At 40.5% G+C, this 15,859-nt stretch overlaps 1 protein-coding gene across 3 annotated transcripts in view; it reads right to left on the bottom strand.

The window, feature by feature from the left end:
• The window catches only part of NOL4 (nucleolar protein 4), a 117,766-nt gene extending 108,909 nt beyond the window's left edge, over positions 1 to 8,857 (bottom strand). Inside the window, exons 1-2 of one of the 3 annotated variants that reach the window (XM_063394777.1) lie at positions 8,774 to 8,837; positions 6,301 to 6,376 (exon numbers count right to left, since the gene is read on the bottom strand). The gene's annotated coding sequence lies outside the window, so the exon portion shown is untranslated. Of the gene's footprint in view, positions 1 to 6,300; positions 6,377 to 8,773 lie in introns of all 3 variants that reach the window. The other 2 variants (XM_063394795.1, XM_063394787.1) reach the window with 2 other exon arrangements.
• Positions 8,858 to 15,859: the final 7,002 nt, after the last annotated feature.

The raw sequence follows: 15,859 nt of genomic DNA, 5'->3' as shown, positions 1-15,859 counted from the left end.
TAAGTTCAAGGAAGCACACAGAATGTAACATGATAATGAAATCATATTCTGTAAGTAAATTTTTAGCAGTGTTTAAGCAGAGTTTCAAGAAGCAGAAAAGATTTTTAGCTAACATTTCTTTCTAAGTGTACAAATATGAGAGCAATTTATGTGTAAAAGATTCACAAGCTGTAGACTGGGAAGTCCAAATTTGCTACTCTTCCATATAAAGCTATCAAACTTTTCTGCAGAAGAACATATAAGATGTTTTCAAAGCTCAGTGAGTCACTCTGATGAACTGGACTCATACTAAAGCCTTTCAGGATACACAGGTAGATATTTCCAGCTAAGCAATCCTACACAGGAGTCCAGCAAAATGCCTTAAACTCTTCCCTCCTCTGTTTAGCACATACCTCTAAGAAATATCAGAGAACACATCACAGATGACCTCAGCTTTTGTATGGCAAATAAAGATAACATAAGTCCTTAAGAAAACTCATTCCCAAACAGAATGGAGTGTATACAAAACTGAATTACGTGTGCAAACAGGTAGGAAGTCAAAAATTGTTCAGTCAGTAAATGACAATATACCAAAAAGAGGATGCATGCTAACTGTGTCTTCATATTATAGATTCTACAGTTAAGGTTTTAAAATTTCACAGTATGAAAAGATATTGGCAGTCATGCACTGGTTACTATTCTAGAAGATCCCCAGGAGATGGTATCTATTTAGGTAGAAAACTATTTCTGAGGATAGCCTCCTGAGAGATTCAGTACATCTCTTCCTGAGCCTCCCGAGGGGACAGCAGTCAGACAATCTCACTTCAGCATCCTGCAGTACAACACAAACAACATAATGCAGGACATTCACTCAGGACAAGCAGACAGCCACTGTCACTGTCTCATTAGGCTGTCACAGCAAGTAAAGGCTTCACACAGGGATATTAGTATTCCAGTCACTGAATCTACACTATATAGAAAAGTCCTCTTTTTCCTTCACATATTTATATGTATATTACTCTATACCAGAGGGAAATCCTTTCCAAGGCTTTCTTTCACCCAGCTTGTAGCATACAAACCCAGGTCCTGTCTCCAAGCCACAGGTCTGAGGCTATTTAATTTATAGACACTCTAGCCTTAAGTGAAATACACAGTATGTCGATTCAGTCAATGAAACCAGCACCAATTATGGCTTTTCCCAGCCAAGTATCCATATCCAGTTCGGTATCTCTGGTATTTAATAGATGCATTTAATATGAACACAGCATCTAATTTAAGTTGCCATAGTTTCTGATTTCACAGGTTAAATGAAAAGAACTTCAGAAACATTAATTACTTGTACATAAGTTTCACTTTCATGATATCAAGTGCCTCAAATTAGAAGCCCAAAAAATGGATTTTTGCATTTGGTTTATGTGTTTCATTGGGCCTTGCTTGAATGAGCATTTCTGGCTCTCCTAAAAATCAACCACATTTTCTGGAGAATTGAAATTTAAAAATGAAAAAGAAAAGAAAAAAAAACTAAAAAAAATTAAACAAAACAGACACACAAAACAAGCAAAAGCTCTCATTAATTTAGTCAAACTTGTTGGCAACAAACAAGAGGAGCTGGAAGCCATTGTGCAGCAGGAACAACTGGAGCTTGATGATGGTGATGATACAACTGAGTGGTTTTGGGTAAGAATGAGGGGGAGGACCAGCAAGGCAGGTGTGATGGTGGGACACTGTTATAGACCACCCAAACAGGATGAAGAGGCAGACTGAATACTCTAAGGGCATATGAGAGAAGTCTCACTATCATTATGTGTTGCTCTCCTGAGGGCCCTCAACGTACCCAATGTCTGATGGAAATACAACACAGCAGGGTTGGGACTGCCTAGGAGGTTCCTAGAAAATGCAGAAGAAAGCTCCCTGACAGAGCTGGTGACTGAGCCCGCTGGGGAGGATGCCCAGCTGGATTTGTTGTTTGTGAACAGAGAAGGACTGGTGGGTGCAGTGATGGATGGAGGCCCTCTTGAGCATAACAATCATGAAATTATAGTTTTAGTTCTTGGAGAAGTAAGGAGAGGTGCTAGCAGGACTAACATCTTGAATTCCAGAGGGCAGACTTTGGCCTGTTCAGGAGACAGGTTGACAGCATCATTTGGGAGACAGTCCTGAAGGGTAAAGGAGTCCAGGAAAGCTGGACATTCTTCAAGAGGGAAATCTTAAGGGCACAGGAGCCAACCATCCTCATGTGTCAAAAAATGAGCTCATGGGGAAGAAGACCTGCCTGACTACTAAATAGTACAGAGCTATTTAGCTGGATCTCATAGAAAAAAGGAGAGATAATGATGTTTGGAAGAACGGATAGGCAACCCAGGAGGGCTACAAGTATGTCATGAGGCTCTAGAAGGAGAAAATTAGAAGGGCCAAAGCCAAACCACTTAGATGTACACGTGGTGCCAGATAAAATCCACTCAAAGGTATGAGGGAGCCAGCAGAAGTGCTAAGCAAGCTGTTTTTCATCATTTACCACCAGTCCTGGCTAATCACAGAGGTTCCAGGTGACTGGAGGCTGGCCATTGTGGCACCCATCTAAGAAAGGGCCAGAAAGAGGAACTACCAACCTGTCATTCTGACCTCAGAGCCAGGGAAGGTCATGGAGCAGCTAATGAAACAGAACAGCCAAGGGATCAGACCCAGTCAGCATGGATTGAGGAAAGGCAGGTGCTGTTTGACTTACAAAATATCTTTATATGATAATGTGATATGCTTACTGGATGAGGAAAAGGCTGTGGATGTTGTTTACCTTTCAATAAACCTTTCAATACTGGCTCCCACAGCATTCTTGCAGAAAATCTATCTGCTCATGGCTTGGAGAAGTATACAACTCAAAGGCTAAAAAAACTGGCTGCATGGCCAGAGAGCCCAGAGTGTACTGGAAAGGGAGACACACCCATGGGCAACCAGTCACCAGTGATGTTCCCAAGGGCTCAGTACTGGGTCCAATCCTGTTTATTATCTTTATTGACAATTTGGACAAGGGGATCAAGTGCCCTGACAGTAGGTTCACAAATGACACCAATTTGGGTGGGAGTGCTGATGTGCTGCAGGGCAGGAAGGCTCTGCAGAGGGATCTGGACAGGCTGGATCAGTGGGCTGAGGCCAGTGGTGTGAGGTTCCACAAGGCCAGGTGCCGGGTCCTGCACCTGAGCCACAACAACCCCAGGCAGCGTAACGATAACAGCTGGATGGACATGAGCCAGCTGTGCCCAGGTGGCCAAGAAGGCCAGTGGCATCCTGGCCCGCATCAGCAACAGTGTGGCCAGCAGGATTAGGAGAGGGATCATGCCTCTGTACTTGGCACTGGAGGAGCCACACCTTGAGTGCTAAGTTCTGTTTTGGGCATCTCACTCCCAAGCTGAGGTGCTGGAGTGAGTCCAGAGAAGGGCAACAGAACTGGAGAAGGGTCTAGAGCATAAATCCTGTGAGGAGCGGCTGAGGGAGCTGGGGTGGTTTAGCCTGGAGCAAAGGAGGCTTATCACTCTCTACAATTACATGAAAGAAGGTTGTAGACATGTGGGGGTCAGTCCTTTCTTCCAGGTAACAAACGACAGGACAAGAGGAAATAGCCCCAGGTTGTGCGAGGGGAGTTACAGAGGAACAGTTTCTTCACAGAAAGGGTTGTCAAGCATTGGAACAGGCTGTCCAGGGAAATGGTTGAGTATATAAAAGCAACCTAGATGTGGCACTTAGGGACGTGGTTTAGTGGTGGACTTGTCATTGCTGGGTTAGTGTTGGGCTCAATGATCTTTTCCAACAAATTCTATGGTTCTATATCTGCCAGCTTGAGAAAGGATTGGGTTTCTTGCAGTGAACAGTATTCCTCTCATTTACTTCTAATGCCTTTGTTTCTGGCAGAGGTCCCAGCTGAACAGTAGTGAGCATAGCAAGTGTTAATGAACTGCCATTTGACTCCTCATCCTCTTCTTGCAATGAAAGGAAGCCAGAGGATGGAAATTTGCCCCACTCTACTCAGGGCAAAAAGGATTTTGCATTTTCCTAGTCCAAATATTGTTTTTTCTCTCTAAACCCCTAACTTGCAGAAACAAAAATGAAACTGTGAAGGTGTTCACAATACTGCTGACATAGACACAGGGAATAAAGCTTTGAAGAGATGAATCACCAGCTCTGGCAAAAGCATAACTAGGAATTCAAACATCTGGAGAAAATGCCATGCTGGCTCCACCCTCTCTGCCATATAATTCCATTTAAACACTATCTTTAAGAGCTAAGAAGAAAAATGTTCACATTAGTTTTGCTACACTGAGACCCTGTAAGTAATGCCCCATTAGCCTCACATAGCTTACATCTGCTTTTACTTAAATATGAAAAACATAATAGCCCATGCTCATGATATATCTTGTATCTTTTCTGTCCCTCACACTAATCATTTTTAAGCATTCAATCTTCTCTAGTATGGGATGTTCAGCAGGAAAACCAGACAGTCACAGTATTTTGCCTGTTGTCCAGCACTTTAGGAACAACTTGAAGCTAGAATCATCACACAGTCTGCATGTGGATCTAGCACCAGAACAATTTCTGGGGACTGTTAAGAGAGAGATGATGGTGACAACATAACAACACTAGCAACAGTAACATAATACCTGTAGATTTTTTCAGCCAGGTTTCTCAATACTAGATGAAAACAGATAAAATAATTTTTGATTCAGAAGCTATTAGGCAGTGAATGGATGCTGACAAATAGCTGGAGAATGCACACTTTCCCTCACTTTTCCCAGCTATTCTGGCTGTATCTGTTTTGCTCTAACCAGCTTCACTGAAAAGACTTCTTTGGAGCCCTGATAGCAACTTCACACCACCCATCCCCTGACCCCCTAGAAAGGGCAAAGCAGCTCCGCCACCTATTCTCTCAGGGGAATCCCTTTTGGGATGCTGGTTCCACACTCCCGCAGAAAGACACCTCCCTGCGCTGTCTTGAATGAATCTGCTCTTTTGCCTTTCACACAAAGGACTTGCCTTACTCTCCAACTGTCCAATGAAGAAAGTAAAGATATTCTTAAAAGAACTAATCTCACTGGTCCTTCGTAAGGAAAGCATTGCCCCCTTCATGAGGCAATGCCCTCTTTAAACTGAAGACAGAGAGAAACGAAATATTTCCACAAAGGACAATAAGTGAGAACTATTTTGGGCAAGACTTATGTACACAGTGGGCATTTATACACAGGTTTATGGAAACTCTTAGTTAATAATTTCCACTGAGTTCTTCTGCTACCACACTCAAAATTTCCTCTCCTATTAAAGAGGTGTACTCATACCAAGCACTCTGACTAGTAAGAGGCAGTTCTGGATATCTCCATAAATATTCACGTTTACAGATGTGTCCATCAGATCTTTTACCATTATAATGAACAGTCTGAAAAATGAGACATACTTCATACATATTTCTTTACCTTAGGTACCAGCCATAAGCTACTGGCTTCACACACATAACTGAAGTCACTATACTGTCACAGCCCTCATCCTTCAGTGAGAGAGGAAAAACTATGCACAAGGCAAGAGACAGTGCAAGGCTAAGAACTACAGGAGCCCAGCAGTCACAATACAGTCAGAACACTATTTCATTACAAGACCAAATACTCACATAGTAATATTTCCACTATGATGTATCCCAGTTCAACAAAGCACCTAATACAGTTAAGTACCTATCAGGAAAGTTTTACAAATATTCTGAATCAGGCCTTATTTGTATCCTTTGCAGCTGTTTTTGTGACACTGTCTGCTGTCTGTGATACCACCTTCTTAAAAAAAAAAAAAAAAAAAGTTCTCAAAGGGATCTTCCCATGCCTCAGCTTAAATCTCCACAAACTCCAGGTAAGAAGCTCAGGAATCTCAGGGAACTGCAATTTACCTGTTTGGTTTGGTTTCGGGTTTTGTGTTGGTTTTTACCGAGAAGTATGTTTCACCTGATTGGGAAATTACTGGAAAAAAAACATTAATTAACTTTTTATCTCGTTTGTCCCACTGAATACATTCCTGTTTTTGTAATTAATAACTAGGCCTAAAGGAAATGCAGTAAGACTTAGTTTCCACTTACTGTTAGAAATTTACAAGATATCATACTAAGGTCACTTAAAAGAAAGCTTGAAGATTGATTTATTTTCTGAGAAATAAAGATAACCTTCAAAAGCAAATAGAATTCAATAATGCCATAAAAAGCCACTAATTGTAAAACAATTTCACCAAAACATTGTTTGCTTCAAAGTTAACCACTAAGAAATATATTCTATCCACTGAATTACATTTTAATATACTTACTTGTGTGAATATAGTTGGCAATTTTCTAAGTCACTTTTCATTTTCTTCTAAGTCAGTTTTGCATTTCAACTCTTCCCTATTCAGTTAAATATCACTTAATTAAAAACAACTGTAAGGGGTTAAAAATTCAGATAATTTAAATTATACACCTCACAAAGCAAACTATGTTTAATAAGGAACATTTTCTTTTGGATTAAACATTTTTAATACTTGCAGAAATAATTGATGTTGGTGGAATTTTGATATCAGTAGACCTCTAGTGGCTATTACAGTAATTGATGGTTACATTATGTTTTCAAAATACAAATATGCTCCTCAGAAAACAAAACAGGAGAAAATCCACAGAAGAAAAACTGCAGCAAAATTTTATTAGAACTATTAACCCATAGTAAATGCCTGCATAATTTCACAACCTTTATACAGTGAGTAGATAGAGACCTCGTTCTCTATTTTAAAGAAATTACACAGCTAAATACCTTAGCAAATTTAGTCACCAAAACCCAAATCTGAACCAGCAGTGGATGCTTTAAATTTTTCTGAGACTAATATATAAATATTTGCCAAACATTCTGAGGAACCTATTTAGAAACTGAGTCTTAAAAGGGACAGAAAAACACTTCATGGCTCCTCAGCCAGGGCATGGGTCCTCACTCTGCCCACACACCCTGCTTGGAGAGACCTCAGACGTGCAAGTCAGAACTGGTCTGCAGAGGGCTTGAGACCATCTCCAGTCTGGACTGGGAGCTGTGGGACAGGAGGACAACACCACATGGTGTAGCTAGCCAAGCAAGTCATACGTAGAGCCAGACATTGTCAGTATTTAGTACAATACCCCTGTTAATGATTTCTCATTCATTTTGGCTAAACTGTCATATTGCAGTGGCTATCAGCAAGTGTAAAATAGAATAGGATCCCCTACAGTGATTTAGCAAAGGAACCAGTAAAGGGCAAACCTCAATGACCTTTGAAAAATCAGTCTACATTAGCTTAATGCAATCTCAAATACAGAGATTTGATGCCTGAATATGGGACACTCAGCTCCAAAGTTGAAGCTTTTGCTCATTTAATTTTCTTATTTAAAGTTTTTATCCTCACATTACAGTTCACGAGCTTGGGTATAGATTTACAGTTTTTACCTTTCCCACACTCCTCAATATGAAAGAGTCAGATTTTCCACAAAATCTAGAAAGGGAAAGAGGACAATCTATATGAATTTATCTGAATATTAGCCATCTTATCCTTCCTGCTCGTGCGACTAGTTAAAAGGCTTTTGCGATATTTAGACCTAACAAACACTTAATGGCTTTTACAGATGGTATTAACTATCTTTTTCTCTCAGGGAATCAAGGGGGTTTATCTCCTAAGAAGAAACACTTAGACTCATACAGTATTAGTAAGAAAGCAGTATGAAAATCAAATTCTCATTGCCTGAGGGCCTCCCACTTGCCCATTTAAGAGACTCTAGTTTAGTTAGTTTTCTCATACTATTTCTTTCATATATACTTTAGACTCAGAGTGGCTGTCTCCCTCACATAGCAGTACACCTTCACACTAAATCCAAAAAACTCTATGTCAAAATTGTTCAACAGATATCTGTGTGGTCTCCCTCATATGCTGGTGAAAAAATAATAAATCATATGTACAATCTGAAAAGTCGATTCTTATTTAAAAGACAATCATGTCCACCTGTGCATGAAATCTACTGCCTTCTGATGGATCTTTGTGTCAAGGCAACTTAAAATGGTCACAAAAACATGATTTTGCACCACATGTGTAGGTTTAGACATAAACAGTATCTAGAGAATATCTTCTATTCATAACTTTGCACACAGTTGTGTACACTAAGACAGAAAATGCAACACTGTCAAAAAGGTGAACCTTTAACCTGCAATAGAGTTTTTTAAAAGAATGTAGGAAAGCCCACTTAACCAAAGGCAGATTATTTGAATGAAAAAAACAAACACTGTGGAAATGAGTCCAAAGAGATATGACCACACACAGGGAAATGCAGTGATGTAAGATATGAGTGCCAGTGCAAAAATCTCTACCCTGAAGGAATATCTTCCAACACACACTCATTGAAGCTATTCTTGACTGATTATCATAGTTCAAAAAGAATGAATTGAAAACATTTGCAGCTAAGCATTCATATTTTCAAAGAGGTCAGCAGACAATCTCTTGGCAGTCTATGTCCAATAGTTGTGTATTCAGATAGGGTGATTGCTTTTCATTATCGAATCAACTCTTTTCCTAAGGATGTTGCCAAACTTGTTAATGTAAGTTTAGCTGAGCAACCTGTGCACTGTTAATTACTCTTTAAGCTCTATTAAAACAGTATGTTCCTTTCTCCTCCAAACCCAGAAGTATATTGTGCATAAATAAGAGGCGCTTACAGCTCAGAGGATTCTTGACACATCCTGCCAAGACAAACATTGAATCAATCATTTAAATCAGCTAAAATTCCTATTCTTACCCTGCTCCTCCCAAGGTTTCTCAGAGCCAGCAGCTCAGGAGAGCCAGTGTTCCTGTACAACCTTCAGCTCTTCCTGTACGTTCCTGGTTACAGTCTCTTTGGAAACACAGCAGTGAGAACCCACACAACAGGGAACGGCTTCATTCAACTGTGCAACTAAGCACACAGGTGCCTCTACCTCAGTGTGAAGTCAATAGGAAGCAGCAAACTCAATGGAAAGGGATAAAGCTTGAGCTTCCACATGTGTTTGAATTAGTCCTGAAATGGAGCAAGGGTCAGAGTGTCAACAGCTCCCATTTGAGAGATAATAATGAAAGGCTGTGTGTTTGAGGCATTTCCTGCACTCAGCTGATCCTGAGGGGACTCCAGCCCAAGGCAGACCCTGCAACAAACTGGAAGTCTGGAATCAGAATAACTGCTGAAACCATCCAATATTATCTCTGCTGCTAAAGTCCTCCCCATGTTGCAAGGTTCGTCAGTACTTTTCAACTCATTTAAAACTCATTTTGGCTAAAAATGTGGATGTGCAATCATGTGCCCCAACACTGGCTAATGAAGACCTAGAACCAGGGCTCAAGCTCAAACCACTTTTTTTAAACAAAGACTTTAAAAAGGTTCATTGATGGCCCTATTTATAGCAAAGAACAAAGGAATCTGCAGGCTTTTTGTGTATCTGCCAAAGCTTGCCTGCACCAGATCCATATAGGTATAAGAAGAAACCCTGAAACAATGCCTCAGCCCTCCCTTGAAACATTAGCAACTCACAGCTTTCCTATGGCTTTTTATGTAATTATGTCATCCAGTCAGCGAGCTCTTACCAGAGAGGATTTTCTACCCTATCCTTCCTGCATGAATGTGTCATCAAAAGTGCCTGTCACACTTCAGGCTGAGCTGTAGCAGGCAGAAAAAAAAGGTTCCTACTTCAAATACCTTTGGCCAATCCATATGTTCTACTCATCCTTATATTTGGCATGTTTAGGGAATCTAATTTAGAGTAGTAAAGACTATCTCACAAGATGTAGGTGGATCTTAAAATATCCTCCAGATTTCTGGCTTAGTGTAAAAGCTGTTCGTCTTTAATACCAAAGGAGTGGATTTTTTGAAGGAAAAAAGTATTACAAATATATTCAGTGCTGAATCAGTATGAACATCCAAGGAAAGAAAAAACAAAACAAATACAAACAGTTTTCAGTGTTCCATCCTTTCCTTCCAAAAACTGGTCACATTTCATTAGGGTGTAGTTCAGATTTAAGGTGGCATTTTTTCCACTAATTCTACAACTTGCTCCCAACAGAGCTTGTAGTTGACAGAAATCCTCCATTAACTCTCTTCATTTTGACGAAAGGAATATAACAGTAATGTCCTCCCTCTTCTTTATCCATTCACCAGAGTTCCAGGAACACATTACTTACAGCCATCAATAAATTCCAGCATCACCAAATTTGAAACCAAATTTTTTAAACCACATGGTCTGGACTTTTCTGTCTTCTTTATTTCAGAGTGTGCAAGGTATATTCTGGCCTTCAGTCATACTGCTTCTTCAGTCATGATGGAACTTCTGATACCTCCAGCTTCTAAATAATATATATATTGCTGTGACACAAAGCAACAGACATTCTTCATCTCTCCAAATCCCTTCTTCTGACGGAAGACCCATCTTGTCTTGCCTCATTTCCCCAGTTTCACTACCCTTCTGATGTATCCAGGGAAATGGGAGAGTAACCTCCCTGAGCTGTGCTATCTCTACTAATAGCTCTAAACCTTCTGGATTAATGATGCTCTGAGTCACTGGAAAAAGCTGTCACTCTTGTTGTATGGATGAGTACATTTAACAAAGACTGTAATATTCCTCCAAATGCTCCCAATTAAAAACACTTCCTTTAGTACTACTACTGTGAAAAATAAAACTACTGATTCAGACCTTCAGTTTAAATGCATAAGCAAAAACTCTCAGATTGCTTTGAAAAGATACCCACATGCAGAGGGTGGGTGGAAGAGGTGACAGCATCTCTTTTGGAAAGCAGACAATATAATAAGGCGTGCCACTTATGCCATGCTACTGACTTGCTGGTCTTCCAAAACACATTTTGTTAAACTGAATCACACAGGTGTTCACCACAAACACCTGTGTGGTTTCTTCACCATTTGAAGATGAAAATGGATAGTGGATGGACATCAATAGGTTTGCTTTATTTCCACTGCACTTTGGACTAATACATTGTGTTAATAATTAATAAAGTTAAGATGGTATTTTTCATGCTTACAGGGATGCACTGACAACTATCAACTGTCACAGATATCAGTGTTGTAAACAGAAAATAACACCACTTTTTAAAAAAGATTAGGACCTCATTTGCTGTAAGCCAGTGTAGGCCCAGTGAGAATATGATGCAAGACATTCAAATTTGCCTGCACTGTCAAGTAATACTCTTTTAAACAGCTTCTTCAGGGAGTAACTAGAGGAGAAGTAGCAAAACTTCACCAAGAGCAGTGGTTTAAAAGGCACCAATGGCAGAAGAGTTCTCCCTCTCCTGCCACCTCTCTGCAGGAGTCAAAGGTCTAACTACCACTTATGCCTCTGCCAAGGCCATCACTGCTGACCCTCTTCCTGTCCATCAGACAACTTTTTGGTTCCTTGATGCTCAAACTGACTTTCTCATCTCATACTCAGGATCCTAAGCCAGAAACAAGGATGAAGATAGGTGATCTTTCCATTTGCTCTACACTGGTCCATTCTCCTCAAACAACATGCCCTTCAAGGCATATTTTCCTAACTACCATTCTCCTCTCCTATGACACAGTTTCAGATTTCCTTAGACTGAGAACTAAGGACTAGTATGAAAACTGTTTCTCTCCTGCTAAAATCCACACCTTACAGACAAAAAAAAAAAAAAAAAAAAAAAAAAAAAAAAAAAAAAAAAACAAACCAAAAAACCACAAACTTCAGCATTCTTCCCTAATAACTACATGAACTTGTGAAAAAAAGTTGTTCCTTATCACCTGGCACCAGTGCACAAAGCTTTTTACTCCAGAATTCATTTCCTTCTCAAACTATCTTGATGCTTAAATGACAGCAGGAGAAAAAAGCCTTTTAACAACAAAGGCAGACAAATGAAAGGTGGTAGGAGGAAGGAAACACCTCCTGATCATATTCCAGTAACAAGAATATCCAGCTTTAAATTATTCAACCCACTCTTCAATTTGGGACCTTTCATGATGCTGCTACCTTACTGGCTGCCCAGACAGGCATGGCAGGAACAAAAAAAACTCACCTGAAATGATTCAGAAATCTCTTTTCTTTTTTGACAGAGGTTTATAAGTTGAAATGTATGTGTTCTCTCCTTGTTAGTGCAATCAGAGAAATAAAGGGTGGTTTGAGTTGGAACAGACATTGAGACCAGTCTAGTTTTTCAACCCCCCTGCATGAGCAAGAACACCTTCAACTAGACCAGGTTGCTCAAGCTCCATTGAGCCTGTCCCTGAACATTTCCAGGGATGGGGCATTCACAATTTCTCTGGACAGCCTATTCCAGTGCTTCACTGTCTTCATCATAAACAAAACAAAACAAAAAAAATCTTCCTTATGTCCAATCTAAACCCTATCCTCCTTCAGTTTAAAACTATTATCCCTGTCATTGTAAGCCTTGGAAAAAGGTCTCTCTCTATTTTTCCCATATACCATCTTTAATTATTGAAAGGCTCTATTAAGATCTTTCCAGAGACTTTTCTTCTCCAGAATGAACAACCCCAAGTCTTTCAGCTTGTCCTCACAGAAGAGTTGTTCTACCCCTCTGACAATTCTTGTGGCCCTCCTCTGGAGCAATTCTAACAAGTACTCATCTTTCTTGTACTGAGGATCCCAGACCTGCACACAGCACTCCAGGTGGATTTTCACACGAGTCTTCTCCACTCAGTCTCTGACCTGCCCTACAAAGCATCACTGCAAAGGCTCTGAGAGGAAAGATTCTCCTAAGATTCTCCTGTCCTGTAACAGAAGAACACTTTGAAGGATGGACAGAGCTTCACTATGGATTCATATTTATTTTTGCATGAATATATGTATATACACACATACATATATGCATGGAACCTATTTATACAAGAGCCATCCAAATTTATTTTTGTTTTTGCATCCCTGGAGAAAGAACGTGCTGTTGAACTGTTTTAGCTACTGCTGTCCCTTAGATATAACCTGTAATATTCTGATAGGAGCTACAGATACTGACATCTGCTGCTTCTCAGTGCTGCCTTTGCTGAAAAGGAAAAATAGGTATAGATGGCACACACCCCGTGATATATTTGAAACACATTCAAGCAAAACCTTTTCCATGCACACCAAAACAAGAAAGCAAGACATGCCACCATAGGAAAGTGCTCTTCAAGTATATAAACAACAAGCAGGAACAGAAGCATTGTGCTGCTGCAGCAAAGAAAGCCAACAGGGTGCTGGGGCGTGCCAACAAGAGCGTCACCAGCAGAGATGCACTCTCTGTGCCTGTCAGACAGCACCAGGAATACTGTGTGCAGTTTTGGTTCCTGCTATGCAAACAAAGGTATGGAAAGGCTGGAGAAGGTACACAGAAGGGTCACAAAGATGATCAAACAACTTGGAAGCCAGCTGTGTGAGGAAAGGCTATCAGAACTGCTTGTTTGGTTTTGAAAAAAGAAGGTTTAGGGTAGACCTTGTTGCCATGTTCCAGTATTTAAAGGGTGGCTACAAAGATGATAAGGATTCTCTTTTTTCAAGGAGTCCCATGAAAAAGATCAGAAGTAATGGGTACAAGCTACTTCTGGTGAGATTCTGATTAGATCCAAGAGGAAAATGTTTCATGATGAGAACAATCAGCTATTGAAATAATTAAGATGCAGCTGGAGAGGATGCTGGACTGTGCTGTATAGACCATGCTTTTGCCAAGAAAGATTAGACCAGATGATCCTTGAGGTCCCCTTGTAACCTGACATTCTGTGACTTTACAATTCTCTGAGCTCTGCTTTATTGCCTCAGAGATTCACAAGTACTGGAATGTATACTACTTTGGTTGGATTTAGCCTTCACAAAATTCCCTCTTTAGAAATTTGTGCCCATGGTATTTCTGCGCTCTCAGAGACCATCTCTAACTAGAGCACAGGAAAATACATGCTTAAAAAAAGATTCCCATGCCATCAAGCTCTACCTCTCATCAGTGATCTGTTCACTTTATTTAGAAATAGACATCTATATAAAGACATATATACATGTATATTTGTGATAAGAGAAATATAGATGTATAAATATGGGTATAAAATGTACCAATAGAAAAACTTCATAGTAATAGATACATTTGTGTAAACTTGAATTTGATTTATATTTGTTTCATATTGTGTAACAAAATAAAAACTGCACCATCATAAAACTCCATGCTAACTTTATTTTTAATAAATGCTGCTGGAAAAACAGCCTTGGCAAGTTCAATCTCAGCTGCTCCCTACACAGCCTTCCTAATCCTCTACTCTCTGGATTTTTCCTCAGAACTGATTTCTGTTCACATCTGTGTGTACAGACAGGGAGAAACAAATGCATCCACCACATACTCACATAGGAAAGTAGAATAAGTAAAATTCTCCTGCCTTGAAGGGTGCTGAAGGGAGTCAGTTTTCACTCTGAGCAAGAATAATGGAGTCGTCCAGAGAGGGGTTTCTCCTCATTTTTTCATTCAGGTTCAAAGTGTATCTAATTGCAGTATTCCCAAGAGGTAGCCAGACAGCATGGGAGACTAGATTTCTTCCTGATCCACAAGACAGAAATATCTTTAAAGAAACTCTTTATTATCTGTGGAAGTGGGCTGGCAGGGACTTATAGTGGGTTGGCCTTGGCCAACAGTGAGGTAGGCATCAATCTGAGGCCATGGGAAACGGGATGCTAGGAAGGGAAATATTTTAGTAGGTCATGGAGAAAAGGATGGCATTGTGGATATAGTTATGTTAATGCAGTTGCACCATTTAAGGTTATGTTCTGAGTTCTTGTTTATTATTGGTTAACAAGGTTTTACATATAAGGTACTGTTAATGTTCATTAGTTCACTGTTCTGTCTCAGAGGCTATATATTGTTATGTCTGCCCCATTGTTGGGTCTTTCGAGGTCGTCTCTTACTGTGTTTGGCTGATGTTCTTTGGTTGGCTCAAGCTATCATTAAAGTTGTGTTTTGGGCTTACTCAATCATTCCCATCCCTATTTCAATTGCCAGCCCAGCTGGTCCTGTTCAAATCACATCGCCGGTGACAATCATTAAGAGAAATTCATTCAGCAAGGCAGAAAGTGTTCAAAAACCAAATAGTTATTTTTCTTCTATCTGCATACGCATTAAAAGAACCACAGACACTGGTACTGCTAGCATCCGCTGTCCCCTCCTACGTGTGTACTGGACGATCAGTTAGGCCTGGGATCCCCCTGGCCAGTCTGCTCATGCCCAGGCATTAGCCAGATCACAAGTAACAGGGTCACACAACGTATTTCAGCTAAGAAGCAAAGGGCCACTGTTCCATTACAGCATGCTCAATTGGGACATGACAGGTTTGGGACATCCCTGTTGTCCTTCTCTCCAAAAACCATATTGCAGAATGCTTTTCTACTTACAGAGGCTCACATCAAGCATGTACAATAAGCAGCAGATGCACTAGTAGGCCTCAAAACTAGCCTAAGGAAAAAAAAGCCTGAATAAACTGAACAGAACTGCCACACAGATTATTGACTTGCACCTGGGACAGAGCAATCCTGGTTGTGTGCACAGACTGGGAAATGAGGCTGGAAAATGAGGCAGCACCGCAGTGCTGCAGAAAGAGACCTGGGGGTCCTCTGGTCACCGGCAATTTCAACATGAACCAGCGGTGCCCTGGCAGCCAGGAGGGCCAGCCCTGTCCTGGGGGGCATCAGGCAAGGGAGGGGATTGTCCCGCTGTGCTCTGCACTGGGATGGTCTCACCGTGAATACTGTGTGTAGTTTTGGGCACCACAATATAAAAAAGACATTAAACTATTAAAGCATATTCAAAGGAGTGCCACAAGGATGGTGAAGGGCCTTGAGGGGGAAGTCTTATGAGGAGTGGCTGA

This window comes from Prinia subflava, chromosome 1, assembly GCF_021018805.1.
Source record: "Prinia subflava isolate CZ2003 ecotype Zambia chromosome 1, Cam_Psub_1.2, whole genome shotgun sequence".
Classification (NCBI taxonomy): domain Eukaryota; kingdom Metazoa; phylum Chordata; class Aves; order Passeriformes; family Cisticolidae; genus Prinia; species Prinia subflava.
Note: the sequence above shows the minus strand (reverse complement) of the source record. Positions and strands in the feature narration are given on the sequence as shown.